The 11,801-nt window shown below is 46.6% G+C and overlaps 1 pseudogene across 1 annotated transcript; it reads left to right on the top strand.

Moving 5' to 3' along the window:
* Positions 3,098 to 8,657, top strand: LOC102186642 (annotated as a pseudogene). The gene is made up of 6 exons (XR_001917065.1): positions 3,098 to 3,167; positions 3,505 to 3,550; positions 4,336 to 4,468; positions 6,081 to 6,222; positions 7,515 to 7,646; positions 8,467 to 8,657. The product of XR_001917065.1 is annotated as a glutathione S-transferase A1-like (transcript).

The following is an 11,801-nucleotide window of genomic DNA, read 5'->3' on the forward strand; positions in this document are numbered from 1 at the left end:
TGACCAGAGATCAAAAGCAGGCCCACAACAGTGAAAGAAAGCCCGTGCCTTAACCACTGAATTGTCAGAAATTTTCCTGAATTTTGATTTTTAGAACTGGAAATTATTTATTACATTCATGTAACAATTAGAAACGTGAATATTAAATATCAATTGATAGTAAGTAATTATTGTTAATATGTCATTTTAATATATTGTGGTTAGTTTTAAAATAAGTTTAATGATCTAGTAATATACCATGAAATATTTAAAGATGAAATGTATAACATCTGGGATTTGTTTCAAATTATTACCAGGGACTGGGGGTAGGTATATGGATGACTTGCGATTGGGTTGTGCTGATAATTATTGAAGCTGGTTGATGGTTACAAGGAGAATCATTGTATCTTTTATTTTGTGCATGCCACAAATTTCCATAGGAAAAGGAAAAAATATACATATTAGAAAAGAAAAGTAATTAAAGTTAAAACATAAATCAGAAATATAGAGCAGTGCTGATTGTAACAAACTGCCTGTTGGATTTAATGCATTCACTCGGCAATGAATTTGTTGGGCACCTTGAAGAACCAGAGATCAAATTCCCAACATCTGCTGGATCATTGAGAGAGCAAGAGAGTTCCAGAAAAACATCTATTTCTGCTTTATTGACTATGCCAAAGCCTTTGACTGTATGAATCACAATAAACTGTGGAAAATTCTTCAAGAGATGGGAATACCAGACCACGACCTGCCTCTTGAGAAATCTGTATGCAGGTCAGGAAGCAGCAGTTAGAAGTGGACAACAGACTGGTTCCAAATAGGAAAAGGAGTACATCAAGGTTGTATATTGTCACCCTGCTTATTTAACTTATATGCAGAGTACATCATGAGAAACACTGGGCTGGAAGAAGCACAAGCTGGAATCAAGATTGCTGGGAGAAATATCAATCACCTCAGATATGCAGATGACACCACCCTTATGACAGAAAGTGAAGAGGAACTAAAGATCATCTTGATGAAAGTGAAAGAGGAGAATGAAAAAGTTGGCTTAAAGCTCAACATTCAGAAAACAAAGATCATGGCATCTGGTCCCATCACTTCATGGCAAATAGATGGGGAAACAATGGAAACAGTGGCTGACTTTATTTTTCTGGGCTCCAAAATCACTGCAGATGGTGATTGCAGCCATGAAATTAAAAGATGCTTACTCCTTGGAAGGAAAGCTATGACCAACCTAGACAGCGTATTAAAAAGCAGAGACATTATTTTGCCAACAAAGGTCTGTCTAGTCAAGGCTATGGTTTCTCCAGTGGTCGTGTATGGATGTGAGAGTTGGACTGTGAAGAAGGCTGAGCACCGAAGAATTGATGGTTTTGAACAGTGGTGTTGGAGAAGACTCTTGAGAGTCCCTTGGACTGCAAGGAGATCCAACCAGTCCATCCTAAAGGAGATCAGTCTTGGGTGTTCATTGGAAGGACTGATATTGAAGCTGAAACTCCAATACTTTGGCCACCTGATGCGAAGACCTGACTCATTGGAAAAGACCCCGATGCTGGGAAAGATTGAGGGCAGGAGGAGAAGGGGACGACAGAGGATGAGATGGTTGAATGGCATCACTGACTCAATCGACATAAGTCTGAGTGAACTCCAGGAGTTGGTGATGGACAGGGAGGCCTGGCGTGCTGCGGTTCATGGGGTTGCAGAGAGTTGGACACGACTGAGTGACGAACTGAACTGCCAGGTTTCGTACCAGGTCCTGGAGATACAAGAATGGTCAAGATAGACACAGTCCCTACCCTCAGGCCGCTTATGCTCTAGTGAGGATGCAGACACGTAAATGGGTGATTAAAAGAGGACTGGGAGCACCTAGGAGGACACTGAAAACCTGAGTGTAAAAACGCTGTATTCTCAGGAGTAAACGGATAGGTTTCCTTGGGACTCTGCTGAGTGCTGCCCTCTAGAGGTGTCACTCAGAAAAGCACTTCTCAGCCCAGGTCAGAGGGAGCCAGCAACTCTGTGAGGGTTTCCTGGGGAGGGAGTCGTGGACAAAATTCAGAGATCTAGTCCCTTAGTGGAGACCACGGAGAAGGCAATGGCAACCCACTCCAGTACTCTTGCCTGGAATATCCCATGGACGGAGGAGCCTGGTAGGCTGCAGTCCATGGGGTCGCTAAGAGTCGGACATGACTGAGCGACTTCACTTTCACGCATTGGAGAAGGAAATGGCAACCCACTCCAGTGTTCTTGCCTGGAGAATCCCAGGGACGGGGGAGTCTGGTGGGCTGCGGTCTATGGGGTCACACAGAGTCGGACACGACTGAAGCGACTTAGCAGCAGCAGCAGCCGCAGCGGAGACCAGTAAAGGAGGACTTCAGGTGAGGTGACGTCCTGCAAAGGGAACCTCTAGTGTGTTCCCTTAGCTTCCTAAAAACATGTTTACCTAAGCCTCAGATTATACTTTCTCAATTGCTTCAGGAATGCAGGGCACATTAGCTTGGTCCATTTTCAAGTGTGTAAAGAAACAAGTACACAGAAAATTCCAACACTGCCATTCTAGGTTGTTAAATCTATAAATCAACAACCAACATTCTTCCCTGCGGTTCAGCCTTGGGGTTCAAGGATGTGTTCAGGGTCCCTGGGAGGGATGAGATCAGCACAGGACGGTGAAGAAGGGGGAGACGATGAGAGCATCCAGGCTTCCTCTTGTCCAGCCCAGCCTGAAGGAGGAGGGTGTGGGGCTCGACTGACCAAAGATCGTTGGAATTCTGGGTTCTCTGGGCCCAGAGCCTGATCCTCACAACCGCATTCATCTCCATCAGTTTCACAAGAAACAGCTGACCAGCCAGCCCCTTCTCACAATGACTACCCATCCGTCACCTCTCAGGGTTGTCTTGAACTGGGTGCTTTATAAATTGTTGCCCACATACTCACTATCTGTATGGTCTCACCCTATGGGATCATGTCAATCCATAATAAACTACTCCAATGAGTCAGTTAGAAATCCCCAATTCTCAAACTTTTCACCATCAAGACCCAAGTTTAAAATAAAAAATTGAAAGGAGGGAGGTAATATACAGCAGAGGACCCTGGTGGCAGCCTCTTGGGGGTCAATGGCTCCATGGACACACCATACTCGGGGACACCCCAAAATCCTATCCTGATCTCACAGGGAGAGAAAGGCTTTCCAGGTACATTAAAACTCCATAACTAGAACTTCCCAGTCCCTTCCCTCCAGTGATATTCCCCTCCTCCCATATCATTACCTAATCACTGACAGAAGTGGGGACAGGGTAGAGGTGAATTAACCTGCAAAATAGGCAGTTAGTTGCTGCAACCCACGCTTTTATCTTGGTGGCTCTAATCTAAATCTCCAAATGGCCTTGATCACTGTCCTCTGTGCACCGGCCTAACTTGGAAATCCTACAGTGTCCATAGTGGGCACCAGACACAGGCCATGCAAGTTCAGCAATGCTATGGAATAAAATAACAAAAACTTATCGCTTCTTTCTGCTTTTCAGTTTGAAGAGAAATTTATAAAAAAAACCAGAAGACTTGGATAAGTTAAAAAATGGTAAGCCCAAGAACTAAATTCCCCTGATGGGAGTAACCAGTAGAAGTCTTAAGGTGAGGTTTCAACACCACCAATGTCATGTGTGTGCATGGTGGGAGTGGGGTTAATAAAGAGGGAGAAATATGGTTAAAAGTAAAAGGCTGAGCTCCCTGAAAAGGTCTTGCAACTCACTTGGGACTAGGAAGGGCCGGAACTCAAGTGGTTGTTAAAGGAGCCAGCCCCAATGCCTGTGAATGCTCTCTCTGTGCTCTCTCTGCCTTTCTGCATCGTGAGTGACTGTATCTGTTAGGATCATACAGCACTCACACCTAAGGTCAGGAAAAGGTGTTCATCTGAGAGAAGAAAGGAGAAATAGGTCCAGAAGTTGCTGTGAGTCCAGGTTTGGCAAAGTAACATCCTAGCAATAATGTAGACTCGGTGAGCAGAGAAAGGGCATACTCTCTCAAAACACGTCTCATGTGTTCTGAGATTTTCTCTGGAATGACCATTAAACATCAACTGGTTGGCACACTTGCTGAAGCCTCTTCCAGCTTCTTTCTAAAACATACATGAAGACAAATCAGCCCAGATTTACAAGGGATCGCCCATATGTCTGAATGGGAAATAAAAGGATAAATGAAATAATAGGATAGAAAGTAAAAGGCAAACCAAATGCCATCCTGCTTAAGCCTACCAGGTCATTTTAGTGTTTCACTTTGTATCTTCAGTTATTTCAGCAAACATTTGTTCATCTTAAAAGGGTGCAACATATCCAACATTTCACCCTTCTTTTTTACTTTCAAAAGATGGGAGTTTGATGTTCCAGCAAGTGCCAATGGTTGAAATTGATGGGATGAAGCTGGTGCAGACCAGAGCCATTCTCAACTACATTGCCACCAAACACAACCTCTACGGGAAAGACATGAAGGAGAGAGCCCTGTATGGTAGTTTTTAGTTTTTTCATCAACAACTAGTAGGAACAATTTAGGTCCTTCGCTACTGAGCAGATCAAGGCAAGGCATCATGACCAACAGGATGGTATAAGCCTTGTGGGGCATCACTGAGTCCAGTACAGCAAAGACTTATGAGTATGAGGGAAGAGTAAATAAACTTGGAGTGAAATCAACTGCCTATGGAAGAGGATACCGTCCATGGATATAGCACAGTGACATGGCTGATCTGTGAAGCGAAGAGGATGGTAGAACCAAGACTCCAAGGGTTCAGGCTTGTTTGAACTGGACACCCACCAACAGCCAGAAACAAGGCACAAAGCATCTGAGTGTCTAGAAGATAAAGCTTAGAAAGGGCAGGATCTAAAGAAGTTGGTTCTTGATTCTAAGAATGATGACCAGGAACTCATTATCCCTTTACATGGACTGGCCACTAGACAAGGGTTAGCAGAGGTTGAGCTCAATATGGTAAAGTTACATCAAGCATTTCGATATAGTTTTAGTTGGCCAGATTTTTAAGTACAACTATATCCTGGGGGTGAGGGGTATTCTCTCAGTTGTGATGGGACTACACGATTGAAATTAAAATCATGTAAGGAACTTCCCAGGTGGCTCTAACAGTAAAGAACTTGTTTGCAATGCAAGACGTGGGTTTGATCCTTGGGTCGGGAAGACCCACTGGAGGAGGGCAGGCAACCAACTCCAGTATTGTTGCCTGGAGAATCCCATAGACAGAGGATCCTGGTGGGCTATAGTCCACAGAGTCACAAAGAATCAGACATGACTTAGCACTCAAGGAACTACTGCACTTACTCTAAAAGTTAAACATAGAGTTACCATATGACTCAGCAATTCCTTTCAAGAGGATTAAAAATATCCCACACTAAAAGTTATGCTCAGAAGTTCATAGCAGTGTTGTTCATAATCAATAATTAGAAACAAAGATGTCCGTTAACTGATGAATGAGAAAACAGAAGCTGGTACATCCATACAGTGGGATATTATTCAGCCATGGAAAAGGAATGAAAGGTACAGTCTTGAGAAATTCAAACAAAACCAGAGTCTGGCAATAGTATGTGGAGAGTGTTATGGAACCAGGTTCTATGGGAAATGACTGGAGGAAATGCTGGTACTGGGACTCTAAATGGGCCTGGTGTTCTAACAGGATGAGAGAGAAAGAGGGATGTGACTGGGACTGAGGTGCCAGGATTCTGTCTGGACATGACTGAGGTGGTACTAACACATCACACTAACCATGCTCAGACCATGGCACAGCAGAGATGGCACACCCAGGTGTTCTCCCGTGGTTACCTGTGCCGATTCCACCCGATTCTCTCATGCCTGTGACTATGGACGGGTCACTGATGTGCTCTGTCCCTATATTTGGTCATGTGTATAACAGAAAGATTATACATATGTTTACCTTGATGGCTTGTTCTAAAATGGAATGCTAGAATTAATTGTAAGAAACAAAGATAAATGACTGGCATAGAAAAATGCACCAATGGAGGATTACTTTGCTACCTCTCAATGTCTCATTCTTACCCATTCCGAAATCTAAGGCAGAGACATTTGACAATTTGGTTACTTCATCTTTTCAGGATTGATATGTATTCAGAGGGTGTGGCAGATTTGGGTGAAATGATCATGCATTTGCTACTGTGCCCACCTGCTGAAAAAGACGTCAAGCTGACCCTAATCTGAGAAAAGACAACAAACCATTATCTCCCTGCATTTGAAAATGTAAGTGGACTTTTCAGCATTTTTGGCAGTGAGGTCAGAGGACAAAGAAAAATAGTGCCTGGCTTGGTCAGGGCATTAACCTTCACCTCTGTGAGCCTTTCTAAATACTAATGTAGTACTCTGAGTCTCAGGGCACTTTATAAAAATTGAATGTGTAGAAGAATTGCACTAGTTTTACCCAGGTTATAATTTTTCAGCCAAATTTCTATTTACTCAAACCCAATCTGGAATTCTCTGCTCAATGAATTTCATGGTTATACTTAGAGCATGGGCTTTAGAAGCTCTGAGAGCCACACTGGAGCCTGGAGTAAATGGATCCTCAGAACACGGTGCAGGGGCCTTGATTCAAGAAGAGCATGATGTCAGCAATACATCAGAAAATATTCTGGGGATGCCATCCAACCATTTCATCTTCTGTCATCCCCTTCTCCTCCCACCTCAGTCTTTCCCAGAATCAGGGTCTTTTCCAGTGAGTCAGTTCTTCACATCAGGTGGCCAAAGTATTGGAGTTTCAGCTTTAGCATCAGTCCTTCCAGTGAATATTCAGGACTGATTTCCTTTAGGATGGACTGGTTGGATCTTCCTGCAGTCCAATGGACTCTCAAGAGTCTTCTCCAACACCACAGTTGAAAAGCATCAATTCCTTGGTGCTCAGCTTTCTTTATAGTCCAACTCTCACATCCATACATAACCACTGGGAAAACCATAGCCTTGACTAGGCAGACCTTTTGTTGGCAAAGTAATGATCAAAACTACAAGAAATCATGCTTAACTAAAATGATGAACCAAAAAAAAAAAAAGATTGTAAGACCAGGCAATGAGGAGAGGAAAAGAGATGAGAAGGAATACAGAGTCTGCATGAGTTGGCTCAGGGTGGTAGAAGGCTGTCATGAAGATGGAGACACTGCCCAAGGATGAGGGAGAGAAGCACAGAGAGAGATGGATGAAGGGTCACGTTGCAGAGTTCAGGGCTGCACACTTGAGGGTGTGCAGTCCACAAAAACACGGTGCAGACGGTGCTAAGGCCTTGGCCCCGTGGAAGAAGAAGTAAGGCAGCCACAGCGAGCAGGGGACACGAAAAGGAAATGGTGGTCTGCCTTCCACTGGGGATGAGGAGGGAACAGCAAGAACCTGCCTGGCCCGTCCCTGAGTTGGAGGGAGCAGAAAGTCTGAGGTTCCCACCCGCCCAGCGAGGGGCAGAGGGGCACGTGGGGCTGGGTGAGGGGCAGGGGAGGGGCAGGGGTCCAGCCTGCCAGGACCTGCCTCCCTGATCTGACCCCTCCATTCCCCAGGTGCTGAAGAGCCACGGACAAGACTACCTGGTGGGCAACAAGCTGAGCAGGGCTGACATCCACCTGGTTGAACTTCTCTACTATGTGGAAGAGCTGGACCCTAGCCTTTTGGCCAACTTCCCTCTGCTGAAGGTGAGCTCTCCCACGGCCCTGGGGGGCCAGACACACCCCTACTCGGCATCTGCTCTCTGGACCCTGGGAGTGGAGTGCTAGGGTCCCCATCCCTGTCCAGACCTCGCTGACCCTGGTCTCCTCAGTTCACTCCAAGGCCCTGGTCTGGAGAGTGGAAAGAATCTGTCAAGCCAAGGACATCGGAGGTGGACTCTGCCCCACGGAAAATGCCCTGCCTTTTACCAGGAGACAGACCCAGGGCTGGATCTCTCTTGGCCCCTCTTCCACTTCAGCCTCTGTCCTCATTTCCTCTTCGCTCCCCTCTGTCCCACGTGTGTCCCTCTTTCCCTGAGTCTGTCTGAATGGGTTTCCCACCATCTCACTTCTTCCCCTCAGTTCCTGATCCTTCTCTCACACGTTGATTTCTCTCTCCCTGTTTCTCTCTCTGAGGGCAGATTGCCTCCGACTGACCTCACACACGACCTTTCATGTTTTCTGTCTTCGGTTCCAGCCCCGTGTCCTAGCTCTTCTTGTCTTGACATCTGGAGCCTTAATGTGTGCTGATATCTGACACACTCCGCTTTGTTACACTGCACTCGAGGGTGAACCCTTCAGGATTGGTGTGTAGGAAGATCGGGAAGCCGAATGGAGTGTTACACTAAGACCTCTCTGGGGAGAACACTTCTGGGCTGTCCGCTTCCTGTCTCATGGGCCTCCTCCTGGTGCTGACGGATGGGCCTCGGCTGGCCCTTGTCTAGGAGGGTCTGAGTCCCTTCTGGCCTGCGCCAGTGACAGGGCTGCTCTTCAGCTGCATTCTGAGCTGTGTTCTCATGCATTGCAGGCCCTAAAAGCCAGAGTCAGCAATCTCCCGGCCGTGAAGAAGTTTCTCCAGCCCGGCAGCCAGAGGAAGCCTCCCACGGACGAGAAAATAATAGAAGTTAGGAAGGTTTTTAGGTTTTAATAAAGCTGCCTGCCCGGGACAAATCTGAAATTTTCTAACAATAAAACAGTAAAGCTCCTATGAGCAGATTTACTTCCAATGTGTTCTTTTTCACTATGATCTCCTTCTCACCTTTATGGTTTTGAAGGAGGAAACAGACAGAAACAGGCTCCGTCTTGAAAGCAGGACTCCATCTTGGGCCGGACTGTGGACTTTAAGCTATATGCCCAATATTTTGGAAACGACATACCAACTGGAAAACCAGACCCTACGCCCCCAATGGAAGAGCCCCAGGCCTCGTATCTAGACTTTCCATCACCTAAAGGAATACACTAATTATCTGTGTAACCAAATAGAATCATAAATTCTATTATGCTTATTGGGGTATGACCACAGGCCTATAGATAATTGCCCACAGTTAACTACCTAGGCTTAAGGCATACAAATCACGGGTTTAAGGCATATGAATCCCAGGTTAACTTTGATTGTATCTTTCTTTTCCTTTGTTCAGACTAGTTTCAGAGAATTTGGGGAGGTGGGTTTGAACATGTACACTTATGGTATATAAGGTTTTCACAAAAACTGGTCAGGGTCCCTGGCTAAGAGTAGACTGTGCCTTGGGCCCGCTGGTGTATTAAACTGCACTTCACTACCTGCATCGTCCTTCTAAGTGAGTTTGTTTCCCGGAACATGCGGCTACATTTGGTGCATGGGCCGGGAAACTCCTCACTTTGAGGAGACAGATCTCATTTGAGGCCATCCCGAGGCTTTGTGGCTTGAATCTCCTAGAGGGGGGAGGGCGCCTCACCCCTCTGGAAGAATTCAGCCTTTCAATGCCCGGTTACTTCGCTTTGGCAGGTGGTGAACGGCAGCAAGGGAACTGAGCGCTCAGGTGAGGAGGAACCCACATGGCAGGGTGGAAGAGGGGGCCTGATCACCCCCCTGGGAGGAACTAGAAGGGGCACGGACCCATGGGGGCCTGGAATAGGCAGGAAGCAGCGATTGTTTGGTACACAGGTTGACAAACGTGTTAGGGTTTAGGAAGGAAATTTGTGAAGATCATTTAGGGGGTGGTGCCCATGCCATCTTGGGGAAAATTATTACCAAGCAATCACCAAGGGATTTTTAGGAGAAGAAACTTGGTCCTTGTGTGCTCGTATTCTACCCTCCCCCAGGAGGTGTCCCATCTGCTGTGAAATTCTTGACCCCCTCGGAATTGTCATGCTAGGAGGGGAATACATAAGTGAGTACGAATTGGCTTTTTTGGAGATGGCCTAGGACGTGGGATATTTAACCCATCTGTGTTTTCATCCGCACCTGATCAAGTCCACCAAGGCAGAACAGACTTTAAAAGTTAAGGGAGAAACAGTCTTGGACCATGTGGTGTTCTGGTTCTGCCGTGCTGACTGGCAGATGAAGACACGCCAATCCCCCTTCTCCCTCTGTGATCTGGCAGGTAAGGCTTTTCTCACCCCAGTTAGGAAGGAGGCGGAATGGCAATTTAAGCGTTTCATTGCTTGGAAATATCAGAAGTACATAGGGTACGGAGAACTTCATAGACAGAATGAAAAGGAAAAGTAGAAGAAGGTCCGAGAAGGTAAGCAGGATGGGGGGAAGTGAATCTAAGGCAACTGTATTGGAGTGCATGATTAAAAATTTAAAGAAGGGATTTGCAGAAGACTATGGGGTGGAGACAGAGAAGGCAATGGCACCCCACTCCAGTACTTTTGCCTAGAAAATCCCATGGACAGAAGAGCCTGGTAGGCTGCAGTCCATGGGGTCGCTAGAGTCGGACACGACTGAGCGACTTCACTTTCACTTTTCACTTTCACGCATTGGAGAAGGAAATGGCAACCCACTCCAGTGTTCTTGCCTGGAGAATCCCAGAGATGGGGAAGCCTGGTGGGCTGCCGTCTATGGGGTCGCACAGAGTCGGACACGACTGATGTGACTTAGCAGCAGCAGCAGCATGGGATGAAGATGATGCCTAACTACCTCCACATGCTCTGTGAGGTCGAATGGCCCCCTATGGGAGTGGGATGGCCACCAGAGAACACCATGAACTTAAAAATAGTGGAAGCAGCCTATACAGTAATCACAGGAGAGCCAAGACACCTGGATCAAAATCCATATATTGACTCATGACTAGGGTTAGCTCAAGACCCTCCTACTTGGACAAGGTTCTGTATTCCAGAAGGGAAAGGGGAAAATATTAATGGCACAAAACTTGACTGATGATAAAAAGGAAATTCTACAGGATTTGGATGGGGATGACCTGACCCCTCCCTCATACTTGACAATGACGCACCTGCCTCCCAGTGCTCCACCGGGACCGGAGGCCGCCTTAATGCCCAATCCAGGGCCAGGTGAAGTTCCTACAGCAGCCTCTGCTCTTCTGCCAGCTCTCCCAGAGATTGTAGAGGCACCATTTCGGCATGCTCCGATCCCAGCAATGGAGACCTCTAGTCAACGCCCCCAGAATTCCATCTCAGCAGGACCTCCTAGATTGTATCCACTTCTCTCAGTGAGTACTGATGGGAAGGGGGAAGAAAACACAGAAATTAGACAGAGGCTGTGCTCTGCCAAGGAACAGGGGGAAAGAACCCCACTACAAATGCCCCTCAGAGAGCTACAACAGCCTCTGGTTCAGGACGTATGTGGGCACTACGATCAGCCCTCTGTAGCCTATTATTATTTTCCTCTACAAATATATTAAACTGGCAGAGAGACAGGATCCTAACTGAGGTCAGAAAATGGTTAAGAGAAATGGCACCTAGGGTACTGCCACCCTGCAGCAGTGGGCAGAACTAGCCACCCCCAATGACAGGCCCAGTTGGGACTGTAACCCAGAGGAAGGGAGGGGCCACCTGGAGAGATATTGGGCAGCTATTTTACAAGGCCTCAAGAGAGGGCCCCGAAAACCTATGAGTATGGCAAAACTCTCCAAAGTGATTCAAAGGGAAAGCAAATCACCCTCTGAGTTCTATGAAAGACTGTGCGAGGCCTGTAGACTTTATACACCAATAGATCCAGAGGCTGCTGGGTCTCAGATGGTGATAAATGCAGCCTTTGTGTCTCAAGCCTATCCCAAAAATGTCAGATGGGGGGACACCAAGTGACTCGTGAGTTTTTATACATCCCTGAATGCCCAGTACCTTTGTTGGGAAGAGACTTGCTAAACTGGAGGCACAAGTGACCTTCCCCCCCCACCCACGAAAGACCCACTCTTCGAGTGG

Source organism: Capra hircus, chromosome 23 (assembly GCF_001704415.2).
Source record: "Capra hircus breed San Clemente chromosome 23, ASM170441v1, whole genome shotgun sequence".
Lineage (NCBI taxonomy): Eukaryota > Metazoa > Chordata > Mammalia > Artiodactyla > Bovidae > Capra > Capra hircus.